Here is a 23341-nt window from a genome sequence, read left to right on the forward strand (position 1 = left end):
TCGCTATATCGCGGTTCACCTTTCGCTGTCTTGCTGTTTCGCGGATTTTTTTTAGTGCAATTTTGCATGCTTCTTCTTCTTTTTTTTAAACTGTCTGCTGTGCTTAGTTGGAGCCAAAATCTGGCAACAGGTCCAGAGACTACACTCGCTGTTTTGATGCAGACCGCTCCAGCAGCGAAGAAAAAGCACGCGCATTGTGTTCTGCGTGTGTCTGTTTATAAGAATCTTCTCGCTCAGAAGAAAAAAAGAGCGCCAACAACTACCCATGTCACTCGGAAAAAGACACCTGCCCCGAGGTGGAAAAACACGCTGCGGAGCGGCGCCGCGATGAAGGCGCGATCAGAGGAATACTGGTCAGTTACTATTAATAATTTCTTATGTGTCCAACCTCGTAGGTTGATCATTAAAATTAAATTTGTTAGTTCTAAAAGTCATAATTATTTATAGGAAAACATTCTATTTTTATTTCTCAAACAAATGTTTGGGCCTGAAAACAGGTTTTGATCTTTGGTTTCATTCTATAATACTGGACTTATTTTTCTACTAAGGTTTGAACTTTGAGAGTGTTTACACAGGAGAGAAAAGTGAGAAAATGTGTGTAGTGAGGGGTTTTACAGCCTTAAATCATCTATAATAATTGTAAAAAAATAACGCTGCTACTTCACGGAATTCACCTATCGCGGGCTATTTTTAGAACGTAACTCCTGCGATAAACGAGGGACCACTGTATATTATTAATATATCCGCAATTCAAACTGTGACATTTGTCATTTTTTGCCATTTTTGTTGTGGACGACAACGAATGCCCATAATTTGTGTACTCAATTCATGCACAATTAATCCTCTCCCCAGTGGGACAGGGCCCTAAGGGACTGATTCCCCTCATCTTCGAGTAGACAGAGTGGTGAGACCTCCACGTGCCCCTCTTTAATGAAGGCTATAATATCTATCAATATCCAGATTGGTCTTTAACATCTAAATCTGTTTGCAGTCAACCCTTGAGTCCAAGTCCAACTACAACCCTGAAAATCGAAATCTAAGTGGGACTCCAGTCCAAGTGGACTCCGATATTAAAGTCTGCTAACATCACATTGGACTTCTTCTTGTGCAATTGTGTGGAAATGTGACTGAACAGTAAAAACGCAGTGCAACATTCCTGGATAAATAAAAGTTAAAAATTGCTCTTTTAAATTATGAAGCAGATTTTATTAAAGTATCTGTGTTACACACGAGGATGCACGTTGCATTTGTTTTGCATTCAACGAGGCATAAAAATCTTCCATTATCAGGCTGAATAATGAGGTTTAACCAAACGGTAATTCTTCTCCTTCACAGACTTCTAAATTTAATGTCGTCACGTCCAAGCAGTTCATCTACAGTTGAACACAAGACACAGCACAAAGTAAATATCGTGTTCATCTCTCTTCTCCAGGCAGACATTATTATTGTTCTCTGTGGAGAGAAGTTGTCCTGAAATCTTCAGTGGGAAAGAAGGATACACAGCATCTGAAGGCGAGGAAAGGATCGGAGTGTCTTTGTATTTATGGACTCCTGCAAAAGGGGCTCGGTCCAGTCGTTCTTACAGCCTTGGGGTAGAAGAGTCATTTCAACGCCAGTGACAAGCGTGTATATCTGTTGCAAATATGGCTGTATATAAAGTATACAGACAACTCTGTGCACTTGATACACGTGTCTGTTTCTTCCTGTTTGTGGTTCCCATAAATACTCATCGTAATCCAGGCATTTCATACATATGTATGACAGCACAATCTTTCTGTTTCATCGCACTTTTGTACTGCACTTTGTCTGGTCCCAGAGCAATCCGTAGCATGTAGCTGCATTCCTTCGTTTCTTTCTGATTGCCTGAAGGAACCAGGTGTCACACTGTGTAGATACGGTATAGAACTAAAGAAGTGTGTTCAATCAATCAATCAATTTTTTTTTATATAGCACCAAATCACAACAAACAGTTGCCCCAAGGCGCTTTATATTGTAAGGCAAGGCCATACAATAATTATGTAAAACCCCAACGGTCAAAACGACCCCCTGTGAGCAAGCACTTGGCTACAGCGGGAAGGAAAAACTCCCTTTTAACAGGAAGAAACCTCCAGCAGAACCAGGCTCAGGGAGGGGCAGTCTTCTGCTGGGACTGGTTGGGGCTGAGGGAGAGAACCAGGAAAAAGACATGCTGTGGAGGGGAGCAGAGATCGATCACTAATGATTAAATGCAGAGTGGTGCATACAGAGCAAAAAGAGAAAGAAACAGTGCATCATGGGAACCCTCCAGCAGTCTAAGTCTATAGCAGCATAACTAAGGGATGGTTCAGGGTCACCTGATCCAGCCCTAACTATAAGCTTTAGCAAAAAGGAAAGTTTTAAGCCTAATCTTAAAAGTAGAGAGGGTGTCTGTCTCCCTGATCTGAATTGGGAGCTGGTTCCACAGGAGAGGAGCCTGAAAGCTGAAGGCTCTGCCTCCCATTCTACTCTTACAAACCCTAGGAACTACAAGTAAGCCTGCAGTCTGAGAGCGAAGGGCTCTATTGGGGTGATATGGTACTATGAGGTCCCTAAGATAAGATGGGACCTGATTATTCAAAACCTTATAAGTAAGAAGAAGAATTTTAAATTCTATTCTAGAATTAACAGGAAGCCAATGAAGAGAGGCCAATATGGGTGAGATATGCTCTCTCCTTCTAGTCCCCGTTAGTACTCTAGCTGCAGCATTTTGAATTAACTGAAGGCTTTTCAGGGAACTTTTAGGACAACCTGATAATAATGAATTACAATAGTCCAGCCTAGAGGAAATAAATGCATGAATTAGTTTTTCAGCATCACTCTGAGACAAGACCTTTCTAATTTTAGAGATATTGCGTAAATGCAAAAAAGCAGTCCTACATATTTGTTTAATATGCGCTTTGAATGACATATCCTTATCAAAAATGACTCAAAGATTTCTCACAGTATTACTAGAGGTCAGGGTAATGCCATCCAGAGTAAGGATCTGGTTAGATACCATGTTTCTAAGATTTGCGGGGCCAAGTACAATAACTTCAGTTTTATCTGAGTTTAACTGTGTTCTTTTTAAAAAAAAAGTCTTACGACTTGGTGGAAGATGGCAGAGCAACTTGAGCTGCCGTCTTCAACCACCAATCTGCTAACTGAAAAGGTAACCCCCCCCCCCCCCCCCCCCCCCCCCCACACACACACAAAAAATAAGTTACCTCTCAGCAGGCACATGAAGGTAAAATATAGGTAGAATGGACACATCATTAGCTAGTTAACCCCTTAACTGTTAACCGAGGATCAAACTCTGGTTATTGGCGACTCTGTTTTGAGAAATGTGAAGTTAGCGACACCAGCAACCATAGTCAATTGTCTTCCGGGGGCCAGAGCAGGCGACATTGAAGGAAATTTGAAACTGCTGGCTAAGGCTAAGCGTAAATTTGGTAAGATTGTAATTCACGTCGGCAGTAATGACACCCGGTTACGCCAATCGGATGTCACTAAATTAACATTGAATCGGTGTGTAACTTTGCAAAAAAAATGTCGGACTCTGTAGTTTTCTCTGGGCCCCTCCCCAATCGGACCAGGAGTGACATGTTTAGCCGCATGTTCTCCTTGAATTGCTGGCTGTCTGAGTGGTGTCCAAAAAATGAGGTGGGCTTCATAGATAATTGGCAAAGCTTCTGGGGAAAACCTGGTCTTGTTAGGAGAGACGGCATCATCCCACTTTGGATGGAGCAGCTCTCATTTCTAGAAATCTGGCCAATTTTCTTAAATCCTCCAAACCGTGACTATCCAGGGTTGGGACCAGGAAGCAGAGTTGTAGTCTTACACACCTCTCTGCAGCTTCTCTCCCCCTGCCATCCCCTCATTACCCCATCCCCGTAGAGACGGTGCCTGCTCCCAGACTACCAATAACCAGCAAAAATCTATTTAAGCATAAAAATTCAAAAAGAAAAAATAATATAGCACCTTCAACTGCACCACAGACTAAAACAGTTAAATGTGGTCTATTAAACATTAGGTCTCTCTCTTCTAAGTCCCTGTTAGTAAATGACATAATAATTGATCAACATATTGATTTATTCTGCCTTACAGAAACCTGGTTACAGCAGGATGAATATGTTAGTTTAAATGAGTCAACACCCCCGAGTCACACTAACTGCCAGAATGCTCGTAGCACGGGCCGAGGCGGAGGATTAGCAGCAATCTTCCATTCCAGCTTATTAATTAATCAAAAACCCAGACAGAGCTTTAATTCATTTGAAAGCTTGACTCTTAGTCTTGTCCAACTTTGGATGCTGTAGCTCCTCTGAAAAAGAGAGCTTTAAATCAGAAGTGCCTGACTCCGTGGTATAACTCACAATCTTGCAGCTTAAAGCAGATAACCCGTAAGTTGGAGAGGAAATGGCGTCTCACTAATTTAGAAGATCTTCACTTAGCCTTGAAAAAGAGTCTGTTGCTCTATAAAAAAGCCCTCGGTAAAGCTAGGACATCTTACTACTCATCACTAATTGAAGAAAATAAGAACAAACCCAGGTTTCTTTTCAGCACTGTAGCCAGGCTGACAAAGAGTCAGAGCTCTATTGAGCCGAGTATTCCTTTAACTTTAACTAGTAATGACTTCATGACTTTCTTTGCTAATAAAATTTTAACTATTAGAGAAAAAAATTACTCATAACCATCCCAAAGACGTATTGTTATCTTTGGCTGCTTTCAGTGATGCCGGTATTTGGTTAGACTCTTTCTCTCTGATTGTTCTGTCTGAGTTATTTTTATTAGTTACTTCCTCCAAACCATCAACATGTCTGTTAGACCCCATTCCTACCAGGCTGCTCAAGGAAGCCCTACCATTAATTAATGCTTCGATCTTAAATATGATCAATCTATCTTTATTAGTTGGCTATGTACTACAGTCTTACAGACATAAAGACATGGATGACCTCTAATTTCCTGCTTTTAAACTCACATAAAACTGAAGTTATTGTACTTGGCCCCACAAATCTTAGAAACATGGTGTCTAACCAGATCCTTACTCTGGATGGCATTACCCTGACCTCTAGTAATACTGTGAGAAATCTTGGAGTCATTTTTGATCAGGATATGTCATTCAATGCGCATATTAAACAAATATGTAGGACTGCTTTTTTGCATTTGCGCAATATCTCTAAAATTAGAAAGGTCTTGTCTCAGAGTGATGCTGAAAAACTAATTCATGCATTTATTTCCTCTAGGCTGGATTATTGTAATTCATTATTATCAGGTTGTCCTAAAAGTTCCCTGAAAAGCCTTCAGTTAATTCAAAATGCTGCAGCTAGAGTGCTAACAGGGACTAGAAGGAGAGAGCATATCTCACCCATATTGGCCTCTCTTCATTGGCTTCCTGTTAATTCTAGAATAGAATTTAAAATTCTTCTTCTTACTTATAACGTTTTGAATAATCAGGTCCCATCTTAACTTAGGGACCTCATAGTACCATATCACCCCAATAGAGCGCTTCGCTCTCAGACTGCAGGCTTACTTATAGTTCCTAGGGTTTGTAAGAGTAGAATGGGAGGCAGAGCCTTCAGCTTTCAGGCTCCTCTCCTGTGGAACCAGCTCCCAATTCAGATCAGGGAGACAGACACCCTCTCTACTTTTAAGATTAGGCTTAAAACTTTCCTTTTTGCTAAAGCTTATAGTTAGGGCTGGATCAGGTGACCCTGAACCATCCCTTAGTTATGTTGCTATAGACTTAGACTGCTTTGGGGTTCCCATGATGCACTGAGTGTTTCTTTCTCTTTTTGCTCTGTATGCACCACTCTGCATTTAATCATTAGTGACTGATCTCTGCTCTCTTCCACAGCATGTCTTTTTCCTGATTCTCTCCCCTCAGCCCCAACCAGTCCCAGCAGAAGACTGCCCCTCCCTGAGCCTGGTTCTGCTGGAGGTTTCTTCCTGTTAAAAGGGAGTTTTTCCTTCCCACTGTTGCCAAGTGCTTGCTCACAGGGGGTCGTTTTGACTGTTGGGGTTTTTCCGTAATTATTGTATGGCCTTGCCTTACAATATAAAGCGCCTTGGGGCAACTGTTTGTTGTGATTTGGCGCTATATAAATAAAATTGATTTGATTTGATTTAACTCCTATTGTCGCATATATGCTACAATATTTGACTCAAATATGCAACATACCAAATCGACCAGTATGCCTGTTGTCGCAAATTTGCAACATACCAGTATTATTATTATAACATTATAACATAAATTATTACCAATATAACAAAATTACTATTTATTTTTTGTGCAAAAGTGAAATGAATAATCTCAACATTATTTACCATCTACTTAAAGGCAAAAACACACACAAAACATTTTTTTATATACAGCTATATAAATTCAGGCGTTAAGGGGTTAAATAAAAAACTCAATGCAAATTTTTCATGACAGTGTTCACGTGTTTTCAATGTAGAATCTACGAGTTTGAAACATAATGAATAATTGGCATAATTTGTATCATTGCATGCAAGCATTACCATGCATCTAAGCAAATGACTGGCTGCCAAGAGTTAGAATTTTGTAGACTCTTAGCGATCCCTCACTAGCCTGGTAGGTGGCGGTAGATGCACCTTAAGATGGTGACGTCTGCCATTAAATGTGGAAGAAGAAGACGTAGATTATTTACCCATAATTATTTACCCTGAAAAGAAATATGTTTAGAACTAGCTGGGGTACCCGGCCAATCATTTGAATCAAAACAATTGCCCAACATTTGTTTTGGTAATGCTGATGTCTTATAATGGGCTAAAGTTTGTCCAGCAGAACTATAAGAGGTGTTGGACTCCCCACACTAAGTGGAAATACTTGGTTAAAAGACAAACACATTTGAAGTCCTTCATGTAGACTTTGTTTTGCAATCAAATTATAACAAAATTACACACAAAAGGTATGTAACAATAAATGTAAATATCAGTTAATCAAAATTGAGGTAGTGGTGTATTTCACTGTTTTTACATTGCAATTTTACAAACATAAAATGAATGTATTCAGACAGGAAGGCAAACTGGGTTGTACAGGACAGTCAGGTGCTTAAAAGTTGAGAACATAAAGTAGCCGAAGAAAGGGATTAAATAAACTGAGATGGCCAACACATATACAGGGCATACAAATGATCAAATATACGTTGAGTTCATTGTATGTGAAAACTACATTTTTTTCAACATACATAAAACACGTAAATATGACGTCGCAATAAACATGTAAATTCAACTAACATATTCTACCAAATATTTATGTAATTGACACGTACATGGGTTACGTGAATAACACGTAGTGTGCCTGCTGAGCTAACACTACTGTGAACTTTTATTATTAGAATTTAAATGTATGGAATCAAACACATTTGGCTACAAAGTGAGCAAGTGGTCATCTGCATGAATATGTTAGCATATCATACAACCAACATTCACTATTAAACATTGGTTAAATAGTTTGTGTTTAACAATGAGACATTTGGTTACAATATTTTGTCAGAGCTGGTCGCACTACCAGGGTCCACGTGGATTACCATCTGCTCAGAAAGCGATTTATGAGGTGCAGAGAGAGAAAGCAAAGATGAAGCTGCTAATGCTAATGCTGGCTAATTCAATAGAACAACTTCAACAAAACCTCACTGAAAGTCCTGTCATCATGAAAGCAAGGTCACTGGTCGACAAAACGGAGCAGTTAGAATGTACCATATCTGTACCAACAGACATGGCTCATCCTGACACTACTAGGAGACGCTAACAGGCTAGCAGCTAACTGTTATGGTTGGAAAGGACTCATGATGCGCAAACAAACAATAATATACAAATGATGAACAGACTGAACATACTAATATTGGGAAATGTTAGCTTTAGGTAGCTAATCCAAATAATTATTACTTTGGGGATTATTTCTTTGCTTTTTTAAACCCGCCCTTTCTACCTCATGTTAAATGAGGTCATTTGAGCACTTTATAGTCTCTGTAGGTTTTTGGCCACTTGCAAGTGGTGGTGGAATCGACTGTCTTCATGTAGAACATGCACACCTGACGGGCCTTCGTCCCCCAAAACGCAGATGATGGTCTAGTTTCGGGGTATTCAAGTCGTTCCAGAAAGGGCCGAGAGGGTGGAGGTTTCTTTGTAACCACCCACTCCACCAAGTGATTTCACTGATTAACTGATCTGCTCAAAGTGATGTTAGTGTGTGTATGCACAGCATCATTGTAAAGTGCTTTGATGGAAAAACAGATGGAAAAACGCTATATAAATGCCATCCATTTACACCTGCCCAGTCAGTACCCCAGACTAACATGGTTGTTGATGTGTCTGAATCAAAGCTTTGAACACCCCATCCCCACTGCCCTTTAATGGCAACCCCAAAACAGCCTTTAGTAGTCGCACTGGAAAACACCACTTCAGACATGCTATTGTTGCATCTCTGTGGTAGAGTGTCTACATGTTTAATAATCAAGAAGCGTTCAAAGGAGGATAGCCTTTCATCTTTTTGCTGCTCCTGTCAGGGGTTGTCCTACCCAATCTCATGGTATGTTGTGATTCAGCGGCACGGAATATACATTAATCTATTGGTTTGCATATTGCCACGAAAAGTGCAAAATTTTCATCATGGAAGGACAAATTTATTCTAATTCATTCCATGACAGGTGCATGTAATTAAAAGTGCAGCGGAGGGGGGTCAGTTATGGTTAGTAGGGATTAGGTTATCCTTAAGGTTAAGGTTGGGGGGTAGGAATAGGGTTATTAATAGTGAGTTTAAAAAAAAACTCTGTCATGAAAATTTGAATCATTTTGTGACGGGAGGCCAAAAACAAACAAACAAAAAAAAAAAACGTATGACTGGGCTGGGGTTGTCACAGATCAATCATCTCCAACTCTCCCTGTCCTCTGCATCTTTCTCCTTCACACCAATCACCTTCCCACATGTCCTAGATCACCATATTCATAAGCCTCCTGTTTGGCCTTCCTCCTCCCCTCCTGCCTCCTCTATCCACACCATCCTTCTCCCTATACCCCGCATCCCTCCTGCACCTGCCAAAATCATCTCAATGTCACTTGTCAGAGGGGGCAGTTCATTCATTCTCTTAACATGTCAGAATTCTGCAGGTGTCCACAGAACATAGTCATGGCTTGCTAAAGCTACTGCTAGCATCCCAGCAACATGTTACCATGTATGTTCCCCCAAAAGGTTGAGCCTGTCAGCTACTCAGGAGGTTTATCTCAAAGTCCACATTGAAAATATCAAGAATTTAAGATTCCAAACTGAAATGTATATGTATGTACTGTATGTACAAAAAGTTATTCTACTCTTTACAGTTGTAATTCACCAGAATGGCATGACTTAGCAAACAAAGATTATGAAGGTAGCGATCCCTGTCAATTAGACTTTCAATGCTCCCATAAACTGGAACAACAGTTCAAAGATCATGGAGGTGGTGGTCCACATCAACAGCAGGTGCACTCGTGACAGACAACGTCGATTTAGGACAAAGTGGTCTGCTTGCAGCGACTGCAGATTAAGGTCTGAATAGGATTCAATGTTTCAGCATCTCAGTTTTTCCTCCCGAGTCTTTTGTCCTTAAGGGTGACTCTGCAGGAGTCTTCAAAGAAGGAGACAGCATGGCCGATGGCGTGAAGTCAGGCATTGCGGTTTGCAGCTAGGGTGGACTACTGGCCAATGGTCAATGTAAAAAGCACCAAGGGATTTCAAACAGTACTCATCGGTGCCCCCCGTCAAAATGGTCAGTGGACAGCTTCTGTACTGGATAACCTTGGGGAGGCGATGGTCCTCCATCCTGTGTAGGGCACATAGCTAGACAGGGCACATGAATATAGCCTCAATGCTGGTGACCTCCACCTGTTTGAGGATTTCAACGTTGGTGATGATGTGACTCCATTTGAAGTGCTCAAGGAGTCATAGTGGTTGTAAGTAGTGGAGTAAGAAAACATGTGAGAGGATGCCCTACTAAAATAATCCTAAAAGAAATCCTAATAGGGAAGGATTCCTAAAGGATGACCTGTAGGACGTACTACAGTTTGTATTGTTAACAAATGGGAAACTGAAGGGCCACTCTGTAAAGGGAAACCTGTCCACCGCTAACGTACCTCATCAGTAATAAATACCTTAATTCAGACATCGTCACTGTGCTATTTGTTGTTTTGCTTTAGAGTTTTGTTTCCCAGCATCCTTGACATTCCTACAAGATTCTTAGTCATTACAGTTTCTGATAGAAATCATATGATTCCCAATGAAAAAATACTTTCAGATTCCTAAGACTTTTTGAGCAGGGTAATAGAAAATCTATTTGCGTAAATCTGGTAACCAGAATCAGAATTCATTGAAAAATCCAGTGTTTTGAACACTACTTACTGGAGACATTTGGTGAAGTCCAAACATTTGAGTTCAACCACAACAGAAATGACTCAAGGTCTACAATTTGGTACAATCTGAAATCTTTCTTTGGTTGTGCATTTTCAAACTATTGGTCCTTTGTAACCTAAATCATGTTGTAATTTTGTAATTTTAACAGACTACAGCAGATCTTCTACCTCATTGTAAAAAAAGACAAGAAACTGTGACATTCAGAGGAAGGTCAGTGCATTTCATCACCGCTGTGCCATTTTTAACCAACTGCCAAATTAATTTTCAAATATGGGTCAAACAGAGGTCATGGTTTCTCATCTTTTTTTATGACATCCCATCAGATTCAGCTCAGTGAAGCGAACAACTAACTGTTGTAATTGTTATATGCAGAATTACTGTACGAGTATGTACATTATGCACAATCTTTGTTTCAGAGAGTGTCAAACAGAAGAAATAACACTGTTGTGTTTTGATCTTAATATCTGTTGCACAGCAAACCACGTGTGACATCACCACTCTCTCGCAGTAATGTAATTTACAGCCTTTGGCGCTCATCCTTCAATTCCCTAAAAACAGCCACAGCATTCACATGGTTCTCCGGTTTCATCCGCAGCCACAGATCTCACCTCCGTTCTGACGCACCGATCCCTCTGCAGGGACTCGTTCTCCAGTTCTCAGTGCAAACATGAGTATACCCCCCGTGCTGCAGATCAACCATCAATGAGATGGTACAATAGGTGCGTTTCATTAGTGAAACTGCCAGAGGCGTATACGCTCTGATTGCTTTGATCTGTGCAACTATTATGTTTTTTCACAAAATATTTTACGAACATCTGTTTTCATTTTGTTCAAACATGGCATCTGCAGTGGGCAGCTGGACGAGAAGAAGTGGTACGAGTTTGTTTATGATCAGTCAATTAAGGTCAAAATCCAATTTTCACCATGCACCCATTCTCTAAGCCTGACCTTTTGGCTTCTTGCACGTTTGCTCAGGTTCACCACAGTCCATGTGGCATGGATTTGCGTGCTGATTTGGCATGACTTTTGTGCTGGATGCCCATCCTGATGCAACTCTTACATTACATGGAGAAAGGTCATGGGTCTAGATCAGGGGTTGGCAACAAGGGCTGAGAGAGTGCAGGTTGTCCTTGCAACTAATCATCTCAGCAGGTGGGTTTGCTGATGAGCTTCTCCCCTGAACATAAACACCTGATCATCAATGAAATGACCTGCTGAGATATCTGATCATTAACAAAATAACCTGCTGAGGTAATAAGCAAAGTGCACATCTCGAGCCGCGCGGTGCATTATGGGTACGCAAAATTTTTCGGCTACCAATCCACATGCTATGACAGTGGAAAGCAGCGAGGAGTGCTGTGATTTGGATCATTTCAACCGCTGGAAAGCTGACGATTTAAAGCGTTTTTGTAAGCTCCGCGGATTGCCTGTTACAACCAGGACTACGTACGGCAGCGGACAGAAACGGAAAGAAGAGCTGGCTGCCCTTGTGTATGCTGCATCGTTACAGAAACTACTGTTGGTGCCGACGAAGGAGGAAGAGAGAGCCGCTGTTGAAAATGACCAGTCCTTGTTGATAGTTGGAGACAAACAAATTTTTGACCCCTTGAAGGCAACTGACGGATGGTTAGACGAAGTCCAGAGTCTTAAACTGTGGATAGTGCAGAATATTTGCTAAGGAGGGATGAGAAATCGCTACTCCGCCGGCATCGTAATGACTACAAGGAAGGTGGGTCTCGCATATAACTTCTTTGGTGTCACACTTGTTTTGATAAGTTGACAGACATACAATGATATGTGCATCTTTCTTTTCTTTGGGGAAATTGTGTAGAATGAACGGAGGTTTACAACCACATTTCTTCTTCTTTCTGTCTTTGAGTGGACTCGGTGGAACTTTGCAATCGTGTGTTTTCAGCCAACTTTCAAGCCTATAAATTCCATTCGAGCATTTGAAAACAGCACAATGCGCACCTGTCATTATTGTATCAAATCAAAATCAAATCAATTTTATTTATATAGCGCCAAATCACAACAAACAGTTGCCCCAAGGCACTTTATATTGTAAGGCAAAGCCATACTATTGTATGCATCGCTTAAGGTTTAAAGCCTTTGAATCAATCCCTGTAAGCCTTAACTTTTACAATCCGCTAATGCTACTGTAATCGAAATTCAGTGGGAGCGGTGCGAGTTTGGTAGATGGCATTTTTGCCCCCGTTTGACCCACGCATGCGCAGATGGATTGCGCAGTTTGCTTATTGGTAGCAAGGAAAACCTGCAGTGTCTCGGCCCTTCATGGCACATGATTGAGCACCACTGGTCTAGAACAGAGAACATTCTGTTTTGGAAGCAATGGCACAGACCCCTTGTTCAGCACTCTGTGCGATGCCTCCATTGTCCTCATAGGGTATTTATACAGATGTCCATAGAACATAGCCATGGCTTACTACATGTTACGTTGAGCATGCTAGCAATGTGTTAGCAAATGCAGTCAAACCAAAGCTGAGACTTAAATACTCTGGAGGTTCATCCAAAAGTCCACATTGATGATATCAAGAATGTAAGATGTTGCGCCCAAATGCACAGATATACACATGTACAAAAAGTTCTGCTTAACAGATGTAAATCATGGACAAACCAAACAGCTGGACTTGGGAGACTGTGAGACGTTACCCTTACTCAAAAACACCTAACAGGAAAGGATTCTTACAGGAAGACATATTGGAAGTGCGATAGAAAGTCCTCTGTAAAGTCCGAGAGGAAATCCAAGTAGGCCAAATCAGGTCACCTGGACTTGTTCGGCTCCTTGAAGCTCGCTCTTTATCCAGATAAGCTTCAGTTCTATTTGGAGTATTGAGAAACTCAAATATTTATCCTCTCTGGGTTGGGGTGGTGTGTCCAATATCACAGTGATGCAATGAAAGCCAATTATTCAAGTGTGAGATGCGACTGTTCTTAGCTTCACGTGAGGAGTGGATGATCTTTGAGTGCCTGTGGTATAGATGAAAGGACAGAATTATAGGTGGAAGCAAAGAGGTGCCCCCCCCCCCCCCCCCCCCACACACACACCTCTGTTTAGAAAAGGAGTTTAGCAAAGATGACTTTTTTGAAACATCTTTCAAACTGTCTTCCTTGTCAACAATACTAACATTGTCATCTTCAAAGGCGTGTCCTTTTACCTTCAGATGCGTGTGGCCCGCAGATGAAATGGTCGTCCTGTGTTGAGTCATTTGTTTGTTGAGTGACTGGTTTCTCTGACATCACGCTCTTTGCTGCACTGAATCACACACTACATAGGAAAGTGACAGATTTTTTGGAATTTGCTGTTACTGAACTTTATAGTAGAGCTGCAAGTAAGACCCTTCGGCTGCTCCCTTGTTTTTGCACTTGGGGTTGCCACAGCAAATCCGAGGTGGATCTGCATGTTGAATTGGCACAGGTTTTACACTGGGTGTCCTTCCTAATGCAAATCCACATTACATGGATGAATTTGGCAGTGGTAGGGTTTGAACCGGGCACCTTCCACACTGAAACCAAGTATGCTAACCACTTGACCACCACCCCTGCACTGTAGAGCTGCAAAAACATATTATTAAATTAATCTCCCACCAATTTCATAACTGATTAATAGAAATTATGCTAAATCAAAATTTCACACAATGGAAATAGTGGTATGCAGATTTCTTGGATGGACCCCCCTTTTTTAATCAGGCTGTAAACATGTTTATGACATCTGTCAACGAAGTTGTGCAGAGGTTATGTTTTCACCTGTTTGTTTGTTTGTGAACAGCCTGGAACCCATAATTTTTCATATATCCTTCTGAAATTTTTACAGAGGATTCATATCCTGATAGGCAAGAACTGACTCAGTTTTCAAGGTCATAGGTCAAAGGCAGGAAAAAAAAAATAGAAAAATCCCTATTCTTTAACATTGAATGAATGTTAAAGGAAATTCATAACTCTGTCATAAAAGATGAAATTTCTTTCATATTTGGAAGCATTATATGGAGTGGTATCCTTTATTGACTGACAAGGTTTGATCCAGATTGTGGATTTTGTGAACATTTGAATTTAATATTGAAAAGCCCATTTGGTGTACATTTTGCATGATATCAAAAGTGCCTCAATCACTCTCATTTTTCTGTTATAGAATTGGCTACACCACCAAAATTGGATGGAGGTTCCAATTTTATGCCTGTTTGTCTTCCAGTTATCAGTCAGAAACCAAGTGCCTAAAAGCAATGACACATTGTGCATAGCAGAGATAACCAACGTTCTATGAAAATTATTTGAAAAAAGAATTCTGAAAAAAAAAAACCACCTCACAACACCACAACAAAACTTTGATTCACGTGCCTGAACTAAATACATACATACTCCTGACATTTGATCACATCTATTTTAGCTGATAAAAAAAGTCACTTCTAACAGGACTTTGACCTTGACCAGTTGTCCAAGGTAAAAATTTATGGAATTGGAAACTAGCGCTGGCAGAGGTTTGCGCTCTACATGCGCTGTGCTCTAGTTTCTGCTGCAAAGACAGATGATTTAACATATGGTTCTGGGGAAAATGACTTGTCTTAGAACCAGCCTCAAGTGGCCAATTAAAAATCTACAAGATTTGGAACTTCCGCATCTGTGGCATTTTTCAGCACTGGAAGTTGCCTCTAGGCCTTAGCACATTGCCTTCTGCAAATATGCTCTGTGTGAGTGTGGAATTAACTCCCCAAATGTTTACTCGTGTTTGGCTTCATGATCAGCTACATTTCCCCATGGAAGCTTTGTCTGTGCATGAAGATGGGCCAGTTTGTTAATTTCATCCTCAGTGCATGCCTGACTCTTGTTGTGCTGTAATCTTTTTGCAGACATTTAGTTAAATTGGATGAGATTGAGAGAGAGAATCCACATTTTTCTCAGCCTTGGCAGACTGTAAAGTGTTGCTGTGATCCTGTAATCACAGATGTGGACGTCACTATCCAGTAACTACGTAGCAGATGGTGTGGCATTATGCAAGGTTTGCATCAAAACCAAAAAAGTGTGCTGCTTTCATGCCACTATGCTTTGTGAGCTCAGGCTCTTGAGCATGAAATGTCTGCGGAGTATGCATGACCTGATCTGGTGAATATATTTTACAGCCGTTTCACTGTTCTGCTTTGTCATACATAATGTTTAACACCGTGTCCGATTGTCACGCTGTACGTGTCCCTCTGTATTTCACAGTGCACCCTGTGGTTTCTCTCAGCTTGAACTGTGCCAAATCACCTTCTTTCTCCTCTGTTTCCTAACATTTTAATGCATTGTACAAATCCACTAGAAAATGTACAAAGAAACAATCTCAATTTTAAGACACAGTGTATCTCCAGAAGATGACAAGCAATTCAACATTGTGCTATAATCACAAAAAATGTTTTTCATTCATTCATTTTCTGCTGCTTATGCAGGTCAAGGTGGCAGCAGACTAAGCAGGTCAGTCCACACGGCTCTGCTCTCGTCAAGTCCTTGAACTGTTCCTGGGGGATCATCTGGGAGATATAATCCCTCCAGCGTGTCCTAAGTTTCCTCACTAGATGACTGAACCATCTCAGCCAGCTCCTTTTGTGATATGAAGGAACAGCAGCTCTATTCCGACTTGCTCTCTTCACTTCTTCTCACACTGTTCCCCAGTGTAAGCCCAGATACCTGTTTCCGCTGCTTTTATTCACGAACTTGTTCTTTTGGCCACTACCCAAAGCTCATGACCATAGGAGTGTAAATCAACCGAGTTTCAACTTCTGGCTCATCTCTTTCTTCACCATGATGGCCCAGGACAACATTTGCAGGACCTCAGATGTAGCACGAATCTGTCTGCAGATCTCATGCCAGTTTGTTTCAGGCTTAATATGATCAGGCTTAATATGGTTAAATAATAGGTCATGAGACTCAGAACTGAGCAGTCAAGCAGGTCCTGCAGTTTATTCAACCAAAAGTCAGGAACACCCTGAAGGAACAAACTAGAGCCGCGTGTTTATACTTTAACTTTGACACACAAAACTATTGATTGATATGATTAACTATTCTTTGGCCTCACTAACTAGCTTCATTCATTCTGTTATAGTATCAGGCTGTCCTGCCTTTGCCCTTCTTATAATCCTTGTCAAGGTCCAAATAAGGGAGTAGATGAAATATGGAGTGAGCCTTTTGGACCGTAGGCCACTACAGTAACCACAAAAGCCTACTAAGAACCCTGACAATGGAGCAGATAATCAGGGGAAAAAAAAATCTACACCAACAACCTTGCTTCTTCTATCAGTCTACTATATACCACCTTCTGACCCAAAAATCAGATGTGAGAATTGTTGAAGATTACTGAATGAATAGTAAATGGACTATATTTATATAGCGCTTTTCATCTGCATCAGATGCTCAAAGTGCTTTACAATTATGCCTCACATTCACCCATTCACACAAACACTCACACACCGATGTCAGGGTGCTGCCATACAAGGTGCTCACTACACACCAGGAATAATTTAGGGATTAAGGACCTTGCCCAAGGGCCCTTAGTGATTTTCTGGTCAGGCTGGGATTTGAACAGAGGATCCTCAGGTCTGAAGCCCAGCGCTTAACCACTAGACCATCACCTCCCCATGGCACTGATGAATATATTTATTTATTAGGTACACAAATCAACAACAAAACTCATAAAAAGAACAACTTAAAAGTGTAGCTGTGTGGCCAAAACAGTGTAGGCAGAAGAAAAGCTTCTAAATACCAACCCCTTACACTATAATATATATATATATATATATATATATATATATATATATATATATATATATATATATACACACACACAGACACACACCAGGCGTAACCTGGGCTTATTTCTCACAAAGACCCTGCAATTTCCCAAAACGCATGGAGTTTGCTGAAGAAGAAGCACATGAATTCTTATGAGGGATTCCTGAATACTGTCATATGTGATCGAAAGCAGTGGTTCTGTTGTTTTTGAAGTCAAGATCACTTTTCATATCAGACGAAAAATAAAGAAAATCAAAACCTGAAACCAATGTTTCAGAAACATTGATTGGGATCTTTTTGTGTTATATCACTACAAAATGCAAACACACTTAATTCAGGACGTTTTCTCATCGTCCTGTTTGACTGTGTTTTCTCAGTGAACCACCTTGGCCACAGACGTTTCGTGAACCGCCCTAAACCTTGTATCCCTCTTTGTCTGAACTGTCCATAAAGCTATCAAATCCCACGGGAGCACTGAGCTGTGACGAATCAAGTCAAAATCCCGGAGAATGCGGCTGCAAACAACATACCTGAATGGCAGCGAGGCCTCGAACCTCAGTGGGAGATGCTGAAGGTGAAGTAACCAGCCCCTGTATTCTGTTTGTGCATTCTACTGACTCAAGCGTGACTGAACAAGATACCAAAGCAAAATCAACTTTCCTTTCAAGTTCAAGGTGAATGCCAGCGCATCTCCTGCAGCTCTGGTTGCATCCTTTCAGGCAAAATGAGGCTCAACAGTTTCTTTAGTTCCAAGTAAAGAGCAACAAAAGCAATAATCATTGTGGCTTCTGAGATGGAACAAGGCCGAATGATTGGTTATTGAGCTGTAAATTAAAGTGGTCACAAAGCAGAACCACTTGTGGGTAAATGACACCAGCACGCTGCGCCTCTCACTAAGAACAACAATTAAGGGAAGATGAAAAGGGATTACAAATTTCGCAAATCTCTTTATCGGTATGTAATGGCCGTTAAAAGCAACGATTGCTGGATGGATTTTTAATTCATGAGAAAAGGAACACTTCTTCTCACCCTCCTTCAAGGTAACACCTTTCACAGATGCGTGCGATTCACACTTGTTTCATGGTTGATGTTTTCAGATCACCAAAAAAAAAAAAAACCCAAAACAACAACAACATAAACACGAGGCTGTATATTCTCTGTGGCCCTGTGAAACACCAGAAAATAATACTGAAGAATGAGTGGTGTGTGTGTGGTGGGGGGGGGGGGGCATCTTGACCTGCTGCTCAAACACCACACTGTCCCAGACATTTCAAAGCCTTGGAAACTATTAATCCATCACAGGCTCGGCTCTCTTGACCCGGCGCTCTGACCTTGGGCCATAAACAGCATTACTGATGTATTACAGGAGCAGCACTGAATAATTACACGGAGGAGTTGAGGGAATTTGATGCATAGGCTGACTGGCTGGATGCTGCTGGTGTGCTGTTATAAATACTACATGTCATTTGAATATAGATGCGCTGAACAACGTGATTGAGTGCAGGGCAAAACAAAAAAAAAAGTGATGAATTTGATGCAAAAACTAAACTGTAAAACAACCTTTTTTCCGTGTATTTTATGTACAGTGGAGTGAAAATGCATTTGATTCCCCCTGATTTATTTGGTGTTTGTAAATTATTTCACACATTCAAGCAAAATGATGACACCCGTCTACCAAATTGAAATAAAGATTGTTCATGTCAGGAAAACATCGTTTTCACCTGCCTGGAGGGGGTTCATCTCTAGTACAGCAGATCCCCAGAGTTTGCCGCCCTCAGCTGCTTCTCTGCTAACGATTTGGTGGTTCACAGCTGACTGGAGAACAATCATCAAAACCCTGGCCTGTCATCCCAGCAGGAGGATTACCCTTAGTCACCAACTCAAAGTAGCCAACCCCGATGGGCCGGTACAGGAGAGACATCTGCCAGGACTGAGCCATTGCCTGCCATGACTGTGAAGGGGTTGTGGTGTAGGTTTAGTGGAACACAGCAGGTGGAAGCTCATTGGACTACAGATAGTAAGTCACCTGATCACAGATTCCTATAACAAATGACATCATGTTTGCCATCAGGGCTGTAACAGCTCTCTACAAAGTAATTCGCTCCCTGTTTTCACTTGGGGTTGACACAGCAGATCCAAGGTGGTAGTTGTACACTCGGCTACCCTTCCTAACACAACTCCATATTACATGAAGAATAGTGAAGTGTGGTCTTTAACCGGGAAACTTCCCCTTTGGAAACAAGTGCAGTAACTGCTTGGCCGTTACCCCATGCTTGGCCACCCCACACTTAGCCATCACCCCGTGCTTGCCAACCCCCCTGTGTTTGGCCACCACACCCATGCACTTGGCCAACACAGCTCCCTATACAAACGGGAATTCCCATCAAGTGATGCACTACGCCTCCTCTGGGTGATATTCAGAGTACCCTCAGATGTGACACATGACTTCCTATGGACATGGGTGTCTGTTTGTTATTCAGTCTGATTAAAAATTTCTCTGCCATCTCATGAAACATCGTCTTCTAAACCAACTATCTTTCCACTTTTCATTCTCACCAATCTGCTGTATTTCCTGATTCACTCTCTCCCTATAATCCAACCTTCTTCCCCTCTCATTTTCTTCATTCTTCAACTCCTCAAAGTACTCCCTCCACCTTCACCAACATGTCTTCATTCATCAGTACATTTCTGTCTGCATTGTTTATCATCTTACGGCACAGTGGCTTAGTGGTTAGCACTGGTGCCTCACAGCAAGAACGTTGTGGGTTCGCTTCCCGCCCTTTCTGTGTGGAGTTTGCATGTTCTTCTTGTGTCTGTGTGGGTTTCCTCCATAATCAAAACATGCTTTTTTTAGGGTCTGCTCCTTTCTCTGCCCCTGACCAAGGTGGCGTCTCTGCATCTGGAGTTGGTCCCTGGGTGCCAGACTGTGGCTGCCCACTGCTCCTAGTGCTTGGATTGTGCCTAACTGTAATTAGGATGGGTTAAATGCAGAGGACAGTTTCATTGTATGTATATATATATGTATGTGTAATGACAATAATACTGCACATACTTTCCAGCTCAGTCTGGTCAACCAGTACAAGTCCTTTTCTCCTTTAACATTCAGCTTCACATACAGCACAATAAATGTCTTTTCCTTCACCTTCACTACCCTTAATATCACATCAATACCACATCTCCCTGTACTCCTGTGTAACTTCGGCATCTATACAAATTGTCCAAAGTCATCCTAGAAACCACCATTCATGCAGTCTTGCTACACTCTCTCCTGTCACCACCTGACAGTCTCCAGTCTCACAGGTTGTATCTCTTGCAAATGATGTAGTTCACTTGCGTTTAACATTCTCTGCTCTTATGCATCACACCGTGTTCCTTCTTTTCAAAATGCACATTCGCCACAGCGCATTCCACCCTGTTTGCAGAATCTGCCACATCTGCCCTTCCACATTCCTCTCCTTAATATCCTTTCTGCCCGCCACCTCCTTATCACCTCTTTCCTCTTCACCAACATGCTCATTGACCTCTGTTCAATCATCACTTTCTTCCTTCCACCACCACCTCATATAATTCACTGAAGAAATCTTTCTTTTCCATCTCATACCTCACTTAAAGGTGTATGTGCGGGTAATGTTCATTATCACGCCTTCAGTTTCCAGCTTCACACTCTTCACCCTGTCAGACACGCTCTTCACCACCAACACGCTGTGAATATATGCCTCCTTCAGAATTACTTACCAATTCTTCTCCCATCCACACAATGGCAGAACACTGACCCCATCGCCGATGCTCCCGGCTTTGCTTCCCTTCCACTTGACTTCTCATACACGCCGTATTTCTGACTTTATCTTCTCCACCATATCAGCCAGTTTTCTCCATTTACTCGACATCATACCAATATTCAATGTTTGGAGTCTCACCTTCACACTTCTGCCCTTCGTCCTCTTTCTCAGGAAGCATTTTTCACCTCTCCTTCACCTCTTTTGCTCAACAGTGGCATAGTTTTGCTGGTGCCCTGCTGACCGACAGTACCAGACATTGGTAACTGAGCCTCAGCTGATCCCGTATGGAAACCAGATTTGGAATCCGCATCTTTATTTTGGCTCCATTTACCTCAATTATCCAGGCTTTGGACCAGAACTCATCACACTGGCGTGAAAATATTATTGACTAATCAATGGTAAGTGTCAATGTTGTCATGCTCCAAAACGTCCATTTGTTTTTGTTCATTAAAAACAAAGAATTATTGGAATAATTATTAGGAATTATACATTTTCTAATATTTTGACACATTTCACACTGGAAAAAAAATCTGCCAATGGGGTAAGAAAAATGTACTTGGTTAGAATTCTCAAAACTAGCAAAATGTGCAGGCACTGAATAATCAAAATGTGCCTTAAATCCAGACAGAATTCTTATTTTAAGATTAGCCTCTGTCTTAAAATAAGGAAAACAATCTTGTTCCTTTGCTGGGATGATTTGAAACCCATCGCCTTTCCTAGTTACTGGTTAAATACAGCTTGATATTAGCAAACTTATTAAAAAAAGGTGAGATACATTTTCCCAAAATAAGACATTTTTTCTTATGTAAAAAATGCTTGACAAGTTCATTTTCCATTTATAAAAAAGTTAACTCAAATTTTCTTTAAACGAGTCTTTTTTTATGTCAGTTTTTGCACTGCATATTGATTTTCTGTCAGCTCACTGACGAAGATAAAAGGCCATGCTATATTTTTCAAAGTTACACTCACAGAAATATTTACCCTAACTTTTAAAATGTATGTAATTTTATTAGATGACAAATTCCCATTTACTTTTTTTTATAGGTAATTTTAATACAAACCTACCAAATAAACCTTACATGATGCATATTCATATTCATAATAATTATGTTTCTATGCCATTTATCTTGTATAGGTAACAATTATTATGCAATTCAAACAATATACTTTATGTATTTTAAATAAATACTGTCATTATTATTATTGATTTAGAGTAATTATATTTTATTAATACTAAATACATAAAGCTGAGGATTATGCATTTCAAATAAATAGGATTTATTACAGTAATGAATATGCATCATGTAAGGTTTATTTGGTAGGTTTGTATTAAAATTATCTTAAAAAGTAAAGAGGAATTTGTCATGTAATAAAATGTCATAAATCTTAAAAGTTAGGGTTAAATATTTGTGAGTGTATAACATGCCTGGGTGATACACAGTAAAATCACCAGTGTAAAACTAACACTGACAGTGTTAAATTAACACTGCCAGTGTACATATGGCCCTAGTCTGGACAGAGTGGGACCATATGTTCACTGTCAGTGTTAATTTAACACTGGTGATTTTACTGTGTATGCTGGAAAGGTGCTTAGCACTGTTGCCTCACAGGAAGAAGGTTATGGGTTTGGTCCCCATCTGGTGCTTTCTGTGTGTGTATGTCAAATCTTTCTGTTATTGAAGTCTGACTGAAAATGTTTGCAGCAGTGTTTTGCACAAAACTGGAATCACAGCAGCAAGAATGAGAAACCTTTAAATTTATTTTTATTAATTCCTTGTGTGTAGAATTGTTGTTGTATTTTAATGTGTACTGCTGCTTTATTCAGAAGAAAAGAAAACCGACAACTAGTTTGTCATTTCACCCACTGGTGATGCATCCACCCGGCCTCTTCTCATGAAAAATTCACAAACATAAGAAAAACCAATGCACAAACATTTGTACATATTTTTGAGCCAAATTTGTAAAATATCCCACATATTTTCTGCAAAGAGGCAGTGATGTCACCACTGCAACAAAACGGCACTTCATCTGAGCAAAAACAAAAGCAGTAAGTCATTTTTTTTTTTTACTTAAATCATTCTAAGCCCAACCCGTCTCTTAACCAAAGTGCAAACGTACATGTCTGAATGTTAAACAGGAAACACACACTGTGCACTGTGCACACAAGCAAAAAAATTGAAGGAACAGGCTCAATATATTGCAGTTAACCTTTTGCGTCTTGAGAAAATATTGATCCACCATACTACAGAATGGGACAGGGGAGATGACGGTCTAGTGGTTAAGCGGTGGGCTTAACACGAGAGGATCCTTGGTTCAAAGACCAGAAAAATTACTAAAGATCCTTGAGCAAGGTCCTTAATTCCCCCAGTTACTGCCGGTGTGCAGT

This window comes from Thalassophryne amazonica, chromosome 10, assembly GCF_902500255.1.
Source record: "Thalassophryne amazonica chromosome 10, fThaAma1.1, whole genome shotgun sequence".
In the NCBI taxonomy this organism is placed as follows: Eukaryota; Metazoa; Chordata; class Actinopteri; order Batrachoidiformes; family Batrachoididae; genus Thalassophryne; species Thalassophryne amazonica.